The 15423-nt window shown below is 47.2% G+C and overlaps 1 long non-coding RNA gene across 4 annotated transcripts; it reads left to right on the forward strand.

The window, feature by feature from the left end:
* Nucleotides 1-2383: 2383 nt before the first annotated feature.
* Nucleotides 2384-8109, forward strand: LOC123137131 (uncharacterized). 4 transcript variants are annotated; one of them, XR_006467769.1, is made up of 4 exons: nt 2384-2792; nt 5262-7280; nt 7374-7422; nt 7856-8109. It is a non-coding gene; the product is annotated as an uncharacterized lncRNA (long non-coding RNA). The 4 variants fall into 4 exon arrangements; XR_006467768.1 differs by lacking the exon at nt 2384-2792 and adding an exon at nt 3299-4252; XR_006467771.1 differs by lacking the exon at nt 2384-2792 and adding an exon at nt 4299-5017.
* Nucleotides 8110-15423: the final 7314 nt, after the last annotated feature.

The following is a 15423-nucleotide window of genomic DNA, read 5'->3' on the forward strand; positions in this document are numbered from 1 at the left end:
GGCCAGGGAGGGGGGCTTGCCCCCCAAGCAAGGGGCGCCCCCTCTAGGGTTCCCCCCCCAACCCTAGGCGCATGGGCCCAAGGGGGGGGGGCGCCCAGCCCTCCAGGGGCACCTCCCCAGCAGAGGGCCTACCTCCGAAGAAATCCTTGCTCCGCACGCCGTGGAGGGGAGCCTGGCTCCCGACCCCTCTCCTACTGCCCCCAATGCCCTCCTCCTGAGGGGAAGGAGACTACTGCACTAGGGCAGCCATCCGCTGCGGTGACCTGAACTTCCTGCGACCCATGGTTAGCATAAGCCTGCTCCTGAGGAATTAGCGGTACCCGGTAGTTGTCGAGGCTCCCGTGAGGCTCCTGAAAGAGCTCGGCTTCTGGCGCTTCTTCCTCCCAGCCTGACCCGAGGAACGAGCCATGGTCTTCCTCCAGCGTGTACCCTCGATCCACCATGTGGAGCTCATAGGCTTCCGGGGCCACCACCCCAAAGGCCTCGCCGTGGTGCTCCGCATGCCATGCAGCTCGACTTGAAGCTCCATCTTGGGGACGGTAAGGTGGCAGCCCGCTGGGGCCAAAGGCAGCGTTGCGCTTGCCCTTGCTTGCCAAGGGCGGTGCCGGCACAGCCTGCTGATCGGCGCTAATGGCCAAGCCGGTGTTGATGAAGCCTTGAGGCGCGCTCGGGGGCACGTGGGCGCGGATCGGCCCGCTCCATGATCCTCCCAGGGCCTGGGGTGGAAGCTGGACACAGAACGAAGGAGCCCCTGACGCGGAGGCATCCAAGAGCTCGGCGACGCGTTCCAGCAGCATGTTGCAGCCGCTTTCTTGCAGTCTGCACCACAGTAGCTCCCGCGCCACCGTGAGTGCTGCCTTCATGTTTGCCTACTCCCGCCGGGTGTGCGGCACCATGTCCGCAGTGTGGCTTGAGGCCCTTGTTGCCGATCATACTTGCCGTGGAGTGAGGGCAGGGGACGCCTCACCACGTCGCCCGAGTCCTGCAGCGTTCTGCGGGGCGCGGGCTGCCTGAGGTGCAGGGTTGAGGTCACCTTGGGCAGGCGGCACGGCATGGGCAGGCCATGCCGCCCAGCGGTCGGAGTTGGCCGTCGGATCGCTGAACATGGAGGCGGTAACGTGGCGGAACGTAGGACGGAGGAAAGAATATTCCGGCGCACCCCTACCTAGGGCGCCAAATGTCAAATGTTGGGTTCAGGCAGACCCTTAAGGTTCGAACTCTGGGGTGCGCACGAAGATCTCTCCCCTATCGATCTACGTCCGATCGCCTCGTGAGATCTAAGCTGAAAACGATGAACAACACAAGGGACACGAGATTTATACTGGTTTGTGCCACCGTTGTGGTGTAATACCCTACTCCAATGTGTGGTGTGGTGGATTGCCTTAGGGGCTGATGATGAGTGGTACAGGGGAAGAACGGCCTCGCGAGAGGTGTTCTTGAGCTGATGCGATGAACTGCTTGGGTGAGTTCGATCGCCTCTCTCTCTCTCTCTCTCTCTAGTCTTCCCAAAATCTGGATCCCCTCTACTATGGTGGCTAGCTCTATTTATAGAGGCCCTGGGCCTCCTCCCAAATATTGAGCGGGAAGGGTGCCAACAACGGCCATTTCGAAGGGGAACATCTAGTACAAGTTATCCAGACTAAAGTTGGTCTTCGGCTGCCAAAAGCATTGGTGATGACGCTGTCTTGGGCTCCACGGTGACCTCCATCCTGCCGCTCCGCTGGTCTTGGTCTCGTTGCACTGAAATGACAACCTTTGCCTGATGCCTCGGTACTCCACGTCTGTGCTTGCCCCCTTCCACCATATTCCACCTCGGTCATATCGTCGCGGAGTTTAGGCGAAACCCTGCGCCGGTAGAACATCATCATCGTCACCACGCCGTCGTGCTGACGGAACTCATCCCCGAAACTTTGCTGGATCGGAGCCCGGGGATCGTCATCGAGCTGAACGTGTGCTGAACTCGGAGGTGCCGTACGTTCGGTGCTTGGATCGGTCGGATCGTGAAGACGTACGACTACATCAACCGCGTTGTCATAACGCTTCCGCTTACGGTTTATGAGGGTACGTGGACGAACACTCTCCCCTTCCGTTGCTATGCCATCACCATGATCTTGCGTGTGCGTAGGAATTTTTTTGAAATTACTACGTTCTCCAACATTCCTGTCCATGCTACACGTGTGACAGTTATCGGGACCCTTTTAATATACTAATTTAGGTGCAAGCATTTTATTTCATATAAAGCTAAAACTAAAAAGAAACTAAACGAAACAAAAAAAAGTTTTAAAAAGAAAAGGAAAATTAGAAAGGAAAATACAAACCGGCACTGTGCCGCGGCTGGCCAGGCCGGCCTACTTACCTCCCTCGCCCCCTTCCTCTGTTCACCGCAGCGCGATGGACGCCCGTTCGCCGTCCACGGCGCGAATGGACCATGGGGTGGCCATCCGGCGACTCTCCGTCGGCGTCAAGTCGCCGCCGACGCCCCCGACCGAACTCTAACGCTAGGCGCCCCTCAGAATCCCCCTCTCACCCCCTCACTCCTCAGATCCGCCATGGACGACGGCGTCGTCGCCGTTGCGTGGTCACCCGCGTGGCCACTGTCCCCACCACACCTCGTCTCCGTGCTAGAACGACCCACCGGTCTCCGCTGCATTGTCCTCGACCACGAGGCCGAGCCGGGGAGCACTACAGCGCCGCCCTCGACCTCTTCTTCCCCGACGCCGCTCGCCTCTGCTGTCTTCGATCTGCCGCCACCGGGCCTCCCCGAGCCCACTGCCGTCCCCTGCAGCTCCGCTGTAAGCTCCCTGTCCCCTCCGCCCTCTTATCCTCGTAGCTCTGTGGCCGTAGCCGTCGTCCCCGCCGTGACCGAAGCTCTTCGCCGCCACCACCCTTGCTGCCAACGCTGTCGTCCCTCTCGTGGCTGTCTGAGCAAGCCGACGTGCTTAGAGCACCCTTGCGGTGCGGCCCGCAGCCCTAGTTACTCCTGTTCGAGCTCGGGCCTACGAGCCCAACGAGCTCCGGCCCCTTTCGCCGCTGCTGGCCATCGCCGCCGTCGTTTCCGTCCGCCCTAGCACGCGCCAGTAGTTTAGATCGACGCGGGTGGTTCCCCGCGTTCGAGCAGTGCCTCCCGCGCGCCATTTGGGCACCTGTAGCGCCGTCCTTGGTGAGCCCCGATTCTGGCCGCCGCTTGCAAGCTCACCGTCGTCGTCGCAGTGCCCCCTGGCGGCTTGTCACCCCCGTCCGAACGCGCCCTTCCGCGCGGAAAACGGAGGCCGGGAGATAAATCCCGATACGTTCCGGCAAAGAACCACCGCGGGAGAGGTCGCCGGAGCCTCTTCGGTGGTGTCCTCTGATGTGGCCGGCCGGGGCCACCCCCAGGGTCACTGCTTGCGGCGCCAGGGCCGGCTGGCCCAGTTGTCCGCGGTCAATGCTGACTGGACCGATCCCAGGAGCTGACGTGTGGGCCCACCCCTATTTAACCAAAAACTAGTTGAGTTAATTAATTAAATTAGTTAGATTAATTAATTTATCCGAATTACACTACGACAGGTGGGCCCAGTAGTTAATTAATTAAATTTTGGTTTAAATTAACTTTGTTTAAACCCACTGTCTACGACAGGTGGGTAACGCTGGGAACGGTTTGTATTGAAACCAGAGTTTCAGTCAGTTTTCATACCGGGCTGCTTTTGGATTGGATGAAATGGGCTAAGTCTCTAAATCAGTTCAATTTGGTCTGGGCTTTAACAATTGTTGGACTGGGTTGGCCCGGTCTGGACTGGAACCAACTGGTCTCAGACCGTTTCGACCCGTAGTCTGAAATCGGATCGTGGACCAAATCGACACACGCAGCCTGACCTAGCGAGGAGCGCCTCCACCGCCCGCCGCCCGCCGCCCACGGCCGCCAAACCGGGATATTTCGCCGCCGTCACCGCCCGACTGGAGCTTGGTCGCCCCGTGCCTGCCCTTGCTCCTGCTCGCCGTCTCCCTCGCGGCGTGCTGGGCCGGACGCGCCGACGACCACGGCGTGCACTCCGTGCTCTCTGTGCCGCTCCTCTCGGCGCTGCTCGGCGTGGCCGTCGCGCTCGTCTTCCTTGCCGGCTACCTGCGCCGCAAGCGCGCCGACATCGCGCACGTGCCCCCCTCCGCGGCGGCCGCTGCCCCGGACCTGCCTAAGCAGGCCCGCCCCGCTGGCCAGAACAAGAAGGGCAGAGGGCACGCCCGCGTCCACCACCACCACGCCTCCGCCGCCGACAAGGTCCTCCATCTCATCACATCTCATCTCCATCCCCATCTCGCTCACACGCATACTGCATACTGGGATGGGATCCATGATTCAACACACGTAGTACTAGCTATTAGTATCGATCTTACTCTCACAGGCAGGGATCAGTCAGTGGTGTCTTCGATTCAATCCAAGATCAGTGAGCAGCAAGCGTTGCCACCCCAGTCCCGGATGCAACCTGTGCTCGTGAAGCAGAGGACGGCCAAATAGGGGATCCGTCTGCAATGCAATAGCAGCCAGCATTGCCGCACTAGAGTGTAGAACACATACCACTTAACTACTCGAGTGTAGTGGTCCAAGTCGACCTAACAAAAGAAAGTGGACCTTATGGCTGATACCTGTAGCTGCCTGCAAGTGTTCAATCTTCGGTTCAGAAAGCTACCTGCAGGTGTTCAAAACTCAGAATGTTCAGAATACAAGCTTATTGCTACCGCTCAATCCAGTGCCCTGCATTCTTTTTTGCTTAATATTGCAGCCTTCATTCTTTTTTTTGCATCTAAGCATGCTTAACTACTCCATAAAGGGCAGTGCCTGGATGGAAGCAATGGGAAACCCGAACTTTATATCCAGTTCTTCCATTTCTTTTCGTTCTTATTTTCTTTCTGTCATAGTTTTGTTTGTAACAGTTCTTTCATAGTTTCTACTGTTTCTTGTATCCAGCGGCCTGTGGGTGATCCTTTCAAGGCAAAGAAATCTGTGATAAAAGACGGTTCATATATAAAAGGTTTCCCATTATAGGTCCGATTATGATGCTCCTGTTAAGGACCTATGCACATTTTAGGTTCAGGTTCAGTCAAAAATTTTACATGGAGCGTTCAGGTTCAGTGAAGAACACATTTGTTGTTTTAAGAGGAAAATTATATCATACATGATTTAATTTTCTGTTACCATGATGGGCATACAACTGTTTTAGTTCTTACATACTATTCTTAATTGAGGGGTCATATTGTTCTGAACCTTTTATTATGTTTGTACCATGCAGGTTTCATCATTCTTGTTCTCTTCATACCAAGCCTTTCATACTTTGAAGGTGTTGTGATTTGGGACAGAAGGAAGGCAGGACAGGAGGTGTTTGATTGGTGTGATAGACAGGCTTGAATCATGTCTGGGAATGTATCAGACAGCTCAGGTATTGGTGAATCAGCTGATGAGTTGTTGCAAACACCACATAGTAGGCGAGCTAAAGTCTGGGAATACTATGAGCCAGATTTGGTAGAGGTGCACAATGTCCTGAAGGCTGTGTGTAAGTATTGTTCCATGAAATTAGCAGGCAAGTCTGGGACGAAGAGCCTTAGAAACCACATTGGCGAGTCTTGCCCCAAAATCGATGATGAGTCCAGAAATAGGTTTCTTGCAACAATTAAGAAAAAACCATCAGATGTGGGGTTTGTTTTCGATCCTCAGAGAAGCCGTCAGCTCATGATCAAATATTGCATCCATGCCGAGGTTGCATTCAGGAAGTTTGACGATCCTTACTTTGAAGAGTGGATGGACTCGATGCAGCCCACCTTTAAAGTCATTCGGCGTCAGACTGTTCGCAACGACTGTGTGGACGCATATGAGCAAATGAAGGATCAGCTGCGCATTGAGTTCCAGTCTCTTGATTCCCGTGTTTGTTTGACCTCGGACATGTGGACCTCTGTACAAGAACTAGGCTATATGTGTGTTACCGCTCACTACATTGATGGCAATTTCAACCTGAAGAAGAAGGTCATATCCTTCAAAAAGTCAAGTATCCGCACACAAGTGCGGCCATTGAAGAGACTTTGGCAAGTGTTTGAATGAATGGGGCATCAAAAGGAAATTGTTTACTATGACCTTGGACAATGCAGCAAACAACAAACCAGCAGTTGACTCATTTGTGCAACATCAAGACCATGGCATGTTGTTTGGTGGTGTGGATTTTCATGTAAGGTGTTCGGCACACATCCTTAATATCTTAGCTCAAGATGGAGCAAGATATGTGCACAAGCCCATAGAAAAAATTCGTGAACTTTTAAGGCATATCGCTTCTTCGCCATTAAGAATTCAATCCTTCAATGTGATTGCCACAAATTTGGATCTTCCTGAAAAGGCTGGTGGCATAAATCTTGATATTCCAAACCGTTGGAACTCTACATATCTAATGATTGAAGAAGCTCTGGAATACAAGGGAGCCCTCAATAATTATGCAAGTGGAAATGGTGAAATAGCACCGGACGATGTGGAGTGGACTAATGCTGATGTAATGTGCACATTTCTAAAAGCTTTTGAAGAAGCGACAAAGTTAGTATCAGCCGATAGAACACTAACAACCCATCTTTTTTTGCACATGGTGTTGTGCATCCGCGACGCGCTAAGGGACCCTCAGTGGAGCACTAGTGGCACTATGTCAAACCTTGTCTATGCTATGGGCCAAAAGTTTGATAAATACTGGAAAGAGTCAAAACTGAATGTTGCAGTTGTCATCGCAACGGTGTGAGATCCAACCAAGAAATCTGACTTCTTGGAATTCTTCTTTGAAAAGTATTGTGAAAATGTGGATGATATTGAGAAGTGTCTAGAAGGTGTAAAAGACATGATGAGGTCGTACTATGAGAAATACGAGGAAGCCAGAAGAACCACCGAGCACTCGGTATCTCAGCAAGTCAGCGCCAATATAGGATCACCAGTTCTTGGCAAAAGGAGACTGGAAGAAGAGTTTGCTCAATACAAGTCAAGAAGGAGGTCCTACATGCAACCAAAGTCTGAGCTGTACATGTATTTGGAGGAAAATTTTGACAGCTCCGGGGGAAGTTTTGATATTTTGATATGGTGGAAAACACATGCTGAAAAATATCCCGTGCTCTCAACCATGGCTCGTGATTTCCTTGCAATACCTCTTAGCACCGTGTGTCATCTGAATCAGCATTCAGTTGCAGTGGAAGGACTTTAGGAGATTCCCGATGCTCGATGACGCCCGAAACTCTTGAGGCTTTAGTTTGCATAAAAGATTGGCTTATCAAAATTCCAAATAATGAAGGTATGATATTATTTTCCCTGTTTGGTCTGGAAACTTCTTTACTAGTAGATTGAGTAAGCTTTATGTTGCTTAACATGTACTTTGAAAGTGCAGGCCCAAGTGGGACAGCCAAATGGAGAAAAGGTCTTATGTTAACAAATTGGTAAGTAAAATATATGGACATTTGCATAGATTCAGTTTTAGACTAGTGATATTTGGTCAATTCTCCTTGGACTTTGAGTGATGGTTCACACTTCACCTCAGCAAAGTAGTCTCAAGTGACATAATGTTCTTTGGTCAAAATACTCTCCTTCCCCGTCACGAAAATTCTCTTCATTTGACCACATACTAACAGTGTATAGTGTCAGGGATGTGATGGACGTCCAATTTTTCTTTGTTTCTTTAGAAGCATCCATAGGGAATTCTTGCTTTCCATGTGAAGTTAAAAACAGAGCGTAGCAACCATAGAAGTGATATTATTCTAAGCCTACAAATTTTTTGAATTGAAGAAATCTGTGTTCTACTAGTGAGATATGGTCGTGTTAAAGTGCGGCGATTGATATATATCATTCTGATGTACCTGGTAATACACTCAGGTATCAAGAAGAAAGCCGGGGTAGAAGAAACCATTCAGAAAGGGAGATGGATGTCCAGCAACTATGTAAAATGCATTCTGTAACTGAGTAATTGTGTAACATCCAGCATTCTGTGTAATAATTTTGGACCCCATGTTGTAACATCCAACGGCTACTTACTTAGTCAGCAAGCTATCCTTTTCCTAGTAAAACTGGGTTGCCATTCTTATTCCTTGTCCATGGATTGAAACTATGGGTTAAATCCATAAATGGCATATGGTTTGGATTGGTCTGGGTGGAAAACACATGTAGTTTGGTTTGGTTTGGATGCTAGCTTAATTATTTTGGTTTAGTTTGGTTTGTTGGTGGAGGTGTAGTCATATGGTTTGGGCTGGCTTTAGTTTGGATGTCAAACTGTTCCCAGGTTTACAGGTGGGTCTCTCATGTCACTTTTAACTAGTCAACATACTGTTGACCGCTCACGTCACCATGACCTCATGCTGATGCATTAATTCATTTTCTGGATTAATTTAAATAATAATAATTTTGAAAATGTTTAAAACTTTGAAAATTAATAAAAAATAATCTGTAACTCAGATGAAAATAATTTATATATGAAAATCGATAAGAAAAATATGAAAAATCTGAATAAGCCCTTTGTTTGTTTGTCACATGCCCCTAGCATGGTGAACATGTAACCATCCCCCTTTGGTTCGTCTATCCAAAAATGCTAAACACCGGGAAAACATTCCCGGATGTTTTGCCCCTTCGCGGGTATCGTGTAGCCCTGCGTTAGAACACCCCTAGCACCAAGTATCGTCATGTCATGCTTAGTAATGCATCTGTGTGCTTTGTATTTATTGTTTCTTCCCCTCTTCTCTCAAGTAGACCTCGAGACCGATGTTACCCCTGTGATCGACTTCATCAACGATGGCCCCTCCTTGTCTGAGCAACCAGGCAAGCAAACCCCCTTGATCGTTTCGATACTGCCCATTCCATTCTCGCTCATGCTTGCATTATATTTTTCTACTGCAATTGATTGCTCCTATTCTGATGCATAGCCTGCTTTTGCAACCTGCTCTTGTAGCTTACCTGTTTATCCTAAACTGCTTAGTATAGGTTGGTTTGTGATCCATCAGTGACCCCTCACCTTGTCCCAGTTGCCTCGGCTTGATGACCAATGACTCGATCAACGTGATCGACGTCTAGAGCCCGACACATCACTTCACCCCCTAGTTGTACGACTCTACATAGCTACTATCGAGTGCCGAGGGTGATACCTCGTAACGCACTCCTAATGATAACTCTGTAGTGTAGTTATTCGGTCGTGGCCACCCAGGGTGATTCCTCCTTCACCACCCCTGCTATGGCTCTGTCATGCAACACTTCAAGTGTGAACCTCGAGGGTGATTCCTCATATGTTTACCTTGATGATTACATCGAGTGGGGATTCATCGAGGGAGATTCCTCGGATTCCCCCCTTGATGACATGGACACACGGTTACCTTTACCTGTAGCCCCCGTGTACTCTTACTACGGGACTGAAGGGACATGCGGTACCATCAGGTGGATCTAAGTTCCCGACAGTCTCTAGTTAGTCGGGTCGACCCTGAGGGGTCCCCGCGAGTTGATGTGAAAGTCGAGCAGGCCCGAAGAGCACGCGTGAGATAATTATGAGGCACGGCCTGGCAGGTAGACCGCCCTAGAGAGAGGGTTGGGCCTGGCCCTTGCAGTATTTCCTCAAGACGGGGAGACAGGGTCACATGATCGTGAGTCTATGCTCGTCTCCGCGAGCTCTTAATACACTAAGGGTTTGGGTATTTGATCTAAGTTGGCCACTGGCCTTTACGCACTAACCACCACGCGGGAATAGTTATGGGCACTCGGCGTTGTAGTATCAGCCGCGGCTCTGTCAGACGTCAAGTTCAACATTGTGGCACGGTCGGATCGTGCCGACCATCCGAGGTGGTGCTAGTATCCACCCTGCACACAACGACCCGGAGTGCAACGGGCGATGGCCCAAGACCATGGAGTTCTTAGGATGTAGACCGGCGGGGACCTCTCTGCTGAGCCTAGGTAGGGCTGCGACCTGATCTTTTGAGGCCGGGCATGGACCCAAGAAAGTGTGTCCCGCCAGAGGAATCAACAAGTGTGTTGGGTAATGTGGTGCACCCCTGCAGGGAAGTTTATCTATTTGATTAGCCGTGTCCACGGTAATGGACGCTCGGAGTTGTATCCTGATCTATTACAACTAGAAATGATTACTTGAGATATGTGGCCCTGAGATTACTTCCTCGTAGGGAGTCGAGGAAGGATCTCTGTGCATTAATGCTAAAACATGCTTGTTAAGTGTTAAAATGCTATTCTATACTCTTCGGAATGCTGCAAGATGCTAGTCTTCGATAGGCTAGTCTTACCCTTCTCCTCTGGCATTCGGCAGTTCAGTCCATAGATACAACTCATTCCTTTGATACCGATGCATACTTAGTTTAGATCTGATGTAAGTCTTGCAAGTACTTTGGATGAGTACTCACAGTTGCTTTGCTACCTCTTTTTCCCCATATACCCGGTTGCTACGATCAGATGGTGGATCCCAGGAGCCTGATGCCAACCCGACGGAGCCTACTACAACGTGGAGACCACTAACGACCAGGAGTAGTTAGGAGGTCCCACGCAGGAGGCCTTGCCTCTTCGATCGTGTTGCTTTTGTGCTAGCCTTCTTAAGGCATCCTTGTTTAACTTATGTCTATACTCAGATATTGTTGCTTCCACTGTCTCATTTGTATTCGAGCTTCTGTATTCGAGCCCTCTAGGCCCTTGGCTTGTAATATGAAGCTTGTATTATTTTAATTTGTGTCTAGAGTTGTGTTGTGATATCTTCCCCTGAGTCTCTGATCTTGATCGTACACATTTGTGTGTATGATTAGTGTATGATTGAATTGGGGGCGTCACAAGTTGGTATTAGAGCCGACTGCCTCCTGGAATCCCCCTTTCAAACTCCTTGGCCGAAGTTGAGTCTAGTTCTTGAAAAACTATTTTACTAACATGGTTGTGCGGCTGATGGGCCCACGTCGCCATAGACAGATGATAGAACATAGATATGATAAATGATCATCGAGCTGGGAATTAACTGTGCCTATGAAGTTACCATGATTAGTAGGAGTTGACGGAAGGCGATCTTTCCCTCCTTCTCCATGTTCATTTTCCTTTTGGTCTCCTAGACATACTTCCTGGAACGTAGCTTCTAGTGTATTTTCCCTCCACCACTCGAGTATTTCCTCGTTTCTTTCGTGAGGTTATTTTCCTGCAAATGAGAGCCTTGGGAGATTGCGGCAAACCGCTTCTCATATTCCATGAAAGAATTTCTATTAAAATTATTAGTGATGCAATAGTCATGGACAATCTCCAAGTCCTCCATACATGTAGAGATGTCTGGATAATACAGAGTAAGCTCCTTTACCCTTCTCATGAGTTTAGAGGTTCTCAAGGATAACACTTGATCCTCAATCGATTCAACATAGTCGAAAATCATCACGATTGTATGACAATATAATAGGGCAAGGGTGGAACTTGTAGCTAAAGCTCATATGTTTATTGGACTTGCAATAATCACAAAAGGTAGGGAATTTAAATATACCTTCAGGGCAGTCATCCAATAACTCTAATTTTTTTTCACATCAAGGCCTATTTAAAATAATACCAGTAATGGGCATAAGTCATTCCTCTTTTTCTCGACTTGTTCTATTGCAGCATCCACAGAAGACATCTCTGGGCAAGACATTATTTTGGTATTTTCTAGGTTAAAGGAAAAACAGTAAGATAAATAGCAACAAACAAAATAAACTAAGTGCGAGAGGGTAAGTACTAACCAAGTGCTATGCTCCCTCGCAATGGCGCTAGAAAATGCTTGATGTCCTGCAAGTGCACATGGCTGTTGTAGCTCTTTCGTTGTGATAAGTAGTGTCAACGCACAAGGAGATTATAGGAAGGCACCATAAACCCTGCAGGTGATGAGGATATGACTACCTTGGATATGACCAAAAATATTGCATATATGCATATTTGTCAGGTGATTTCTAGTGCAAACTATTCAATAATCTATTTATGTTATCCAGAACAAAAATACTTCACACACTTTTGTGTTTTGTCTAATTGCAGGTGTATGGGACATTTGTACAATCCACATATAAAGATAAGGAAGAAAGAGATGTTTATTTGCTGTCCAAAAAGTTCTCTCACGTCACTTTTGGCCCAAGAGAAGATAGAGTCCAAGTCTCTCACGTTCTGGATTCAGATTCGGACTGCACAGACATACCTGACTCAAAACGCACACAAGTTTTTCATACGGACTCCGAATTGGGTGATTCTTTTTTTGGTGGAAACTAGATTTCGTGCACTTTCCAACCCAATTGGAATCACCTTCAAATTCGTCCGGAGCGTTGAGTTGTGGACGAAACAATCTGATGCTGCAGCAGAATCCGAGTCAAACTACAAGTCCAAAGGTGTTACATCACCTCCACTTGGGCCCATTGGCCTTGTACGACCTAGATTTAGTTTTAGGCTGCCTTGGGACGTCCTCCCACCTCCTTGGCCGCCACCCCTTGCTCCTATATAAGTAGATCCATCTAGTAGCTTTTCCTTGGGATTTGTTTAGTTAAAAGTTAGCCATTGCAACTTCGTGTGCTTCGTTTGTGTCCAACGACCAGACCAAGACCACTTTTCGGATCCCCACCATTATCAATACTTCATACATATTCGCGATATTCAGATTGCTTTTATCATATTCTTGCTTGTTCTTCGATTGCTTGCAGGAATAGACCTTCGTGGTCAGGTTGATCGTGCTCCGGCGTGGTCAATAACCTCTCGAAGTTGGTTTAGCGATTGCTAAGGCACAACGTCGTTGCACGCTTGTAGTCGGATCGTCAAAGTCGTCTGCACCAAATCGATAGTTATCATCTCATCGAAAGATCGGGACACCTTTGCCTCTATCAAGTGGTATCAGTTTTCAGGTTGCTCGGTGAGAATTTCCAGTTTTCCTAGATTAGATTTATTTTCTTACCTATTGTCCAAGAAAAAGCCACAAAAAAGAGTTAGATCTATTCATCCTTGGTCCAAGCCAGTCTGAGCCTTTGCAATTTTCTTTTCATTGCTTGCATAGTTGAATTATCGGTTGCATCGTCGTGTCGAGTTGCTGGTCTTAGTGTCTAGTTCGTTTAGAGTTTCGAGTTCTGTTCACATTAGTCACGCCACCGCTGCATCATTATCTCTTCCGCTGTCCACCACCCATCCATCAATTTCCACCACGTGCTACCCATCATTCATTGTCATAATAATAGTTGAGATCGTTCACATCTTCACTTGATCCAATCTGCATCTTATCTAGTTTGTTTTGGAAAGAGGGAGAAAAAAAGAGAGAAAAAAAAAGGAGAGAAAAAAAAGGAAAAAAAGTCAGAGAAAAAAAAAGGAGAGAAAAAAAAGTGTGAGGAAAAAAAAGAGAGAAGAAAAAAAAACAAAAAAAAAATCGGCACAAACTTTTTCGGAGGAAAGTTGGAGACAAAGTTGTTGATATATCCTGCTTGGCTGTTGTTTCACCTCATTATCTTCACTGCTGTTGTGATCTTCACTTATATCTTGCTGTCAAGAGCTACTTAGTATCCTTCATTGATGCTAGTTGTGCTACGCCGTGACCTCATTAGTGTTCTAGGCTCGCGTCTCTAGTCCGGTCTAGCCTAAGACCAGCACAGTACCGTCGTTGAGCGTTTATTCAACACTGCATCTTTGAATTGATTATTGCTAATCTTTTGCTACCATATATAGCCAACCCAGCTCCACATATTTCTACACCGTGTATACGTACGCTCCCCTGGCAATCGCTTTACTCAATATTCGGAGTTACTTGACACCGCTGGTTGCCGATCACCGCCTGCTGCATGGTAAGAACTTGTAAGACATTGATATTTGCTTTACTGTGAGCGTTTTACCACCACATCCTAGTAGTTATAGGAACATTATTTTTGGGTTTTGTTTCTTGTTCTACTAATCATGACAGGATCCAGAGTCAATTCATGGGCTTTGTCGATCGCGGGAGACGTGCCACCACCTTTGCAAATACCACAACCGTCACGAGAGGTGCACAAACATCCAAATGCACATGATCAGGTTAATGTATCTATACCACCATTTAATGGCCGTTTTAAACCTGCTTTATATATTGAATGGGAGTTCGACATAAAAAATATATTTGCTTCCTATAATTTCGATGAACATAAAAAGGTTAAGGTTGCGGTTGGTTCTTTCACTGGTTATGCTTTGGTTTGGTGGAGTGAATATTGTCGGTTACACCCTGATTATATACCTACTACTTGGGATGATTTGAAACTTGCCATGCGACATACTTTCGTCCCTGCTTATTATACTCGTGACATGATTAAGAAGTTGCAACACTTAAAACAAGGTAGTGAAACTATAACAAAATATTATGATGATTTACAAACTACCTTGTTGCATTCCTCTTTAGAAGAAAGTGAAGATGATTTTATGGATAGATTTTGGGGAGGATTAAACCGTGATATTCAAGAGATACTAATTCATGAAGAGTGTTATCCTATGGACCATTTGTTTCATCTTGCTTGCAAAGCTGAATAGGAAATAAAACGACGTGTTGGCCACGAGGAGAACAAGCGCACGGTGCACATTCCAAGAGTTGATATGATTGTTCCTTCAACTACTAGGCATACTATGACAACCACATCCGTTGTTGTCAGGACTACATCACCTCCACCATGTGACACATCGCCCCTGAGAGTGGCTACATCATCTGAGTTGATCATAAGAGGTAATGACAAAGGTACTGATCTTCCATCTCTACATGAGAATGATGAATGCCTTGTCAATTTGAATGCACCATCTGATGAGCTACCCACTACTTTGATCACACCACCTATTTTAGAGGACTACGTTGATAATTTGACTTTGCCATGTGATCAAACAACTGAAATACCAACAATTTTGAGTGCACCCATTGAATTAACTATTGATGCAAAAGAACCAATGTTTAATCATTTTGATATGACCTCTAATCTTGGTGATGATTCTGTGTTGAATGACTTATTGCATGTTTGCTTATTTAAGCATGTTGTAGCATGTAAATTTGATGCAAGTAAGGTTTATTCACCAATGTTGGGATGGTTTAATGATGAACATTGTCAATCCTTTGAAATGAATAAGAGCTTCACTTATATGTGCAAACTGAGTTGCAATATTTTCATGCCTTCTACTTCTTGTGCTAATTTTTTGGCTTTTGATTTTATGAACTATGCAAGTTACTCATCTATTCATGTGTCATATATGCAAAAATCAAGGGAAGTAAAAATGGATGACATATACATATACAACATGTACACCTTGTCTCTTTTGTTAGCCACATTTCAGATTAAGCAACGCCGAGGACGGCTTTATTTTCAAGAAGGGGAGGATGATGAGGACATGACTACCTTGGATATGACCAAAAATATTGCATATATGCATATTTGTCAGGTGATTTCTAGTGCAAACTATTCAATAATCTATTTATGTTATCCAGAACAAAA

The sequence above is a fragment of the Triticum aestivum genome, chromosome 6B, assembly GCF_018294505.1.
Source record: "Triticum aestivum cultivar Chinese Spring chromosome 6B, IWGSC CS RefSeq v2.1, whole genome shotgun sequence".
Lineage (NCBI taxonomy): Eukaryota > Viridiplantae > Streptophyta > Magnoliopsida > Poales > Poaceae > Triticum > Triticum aestivum.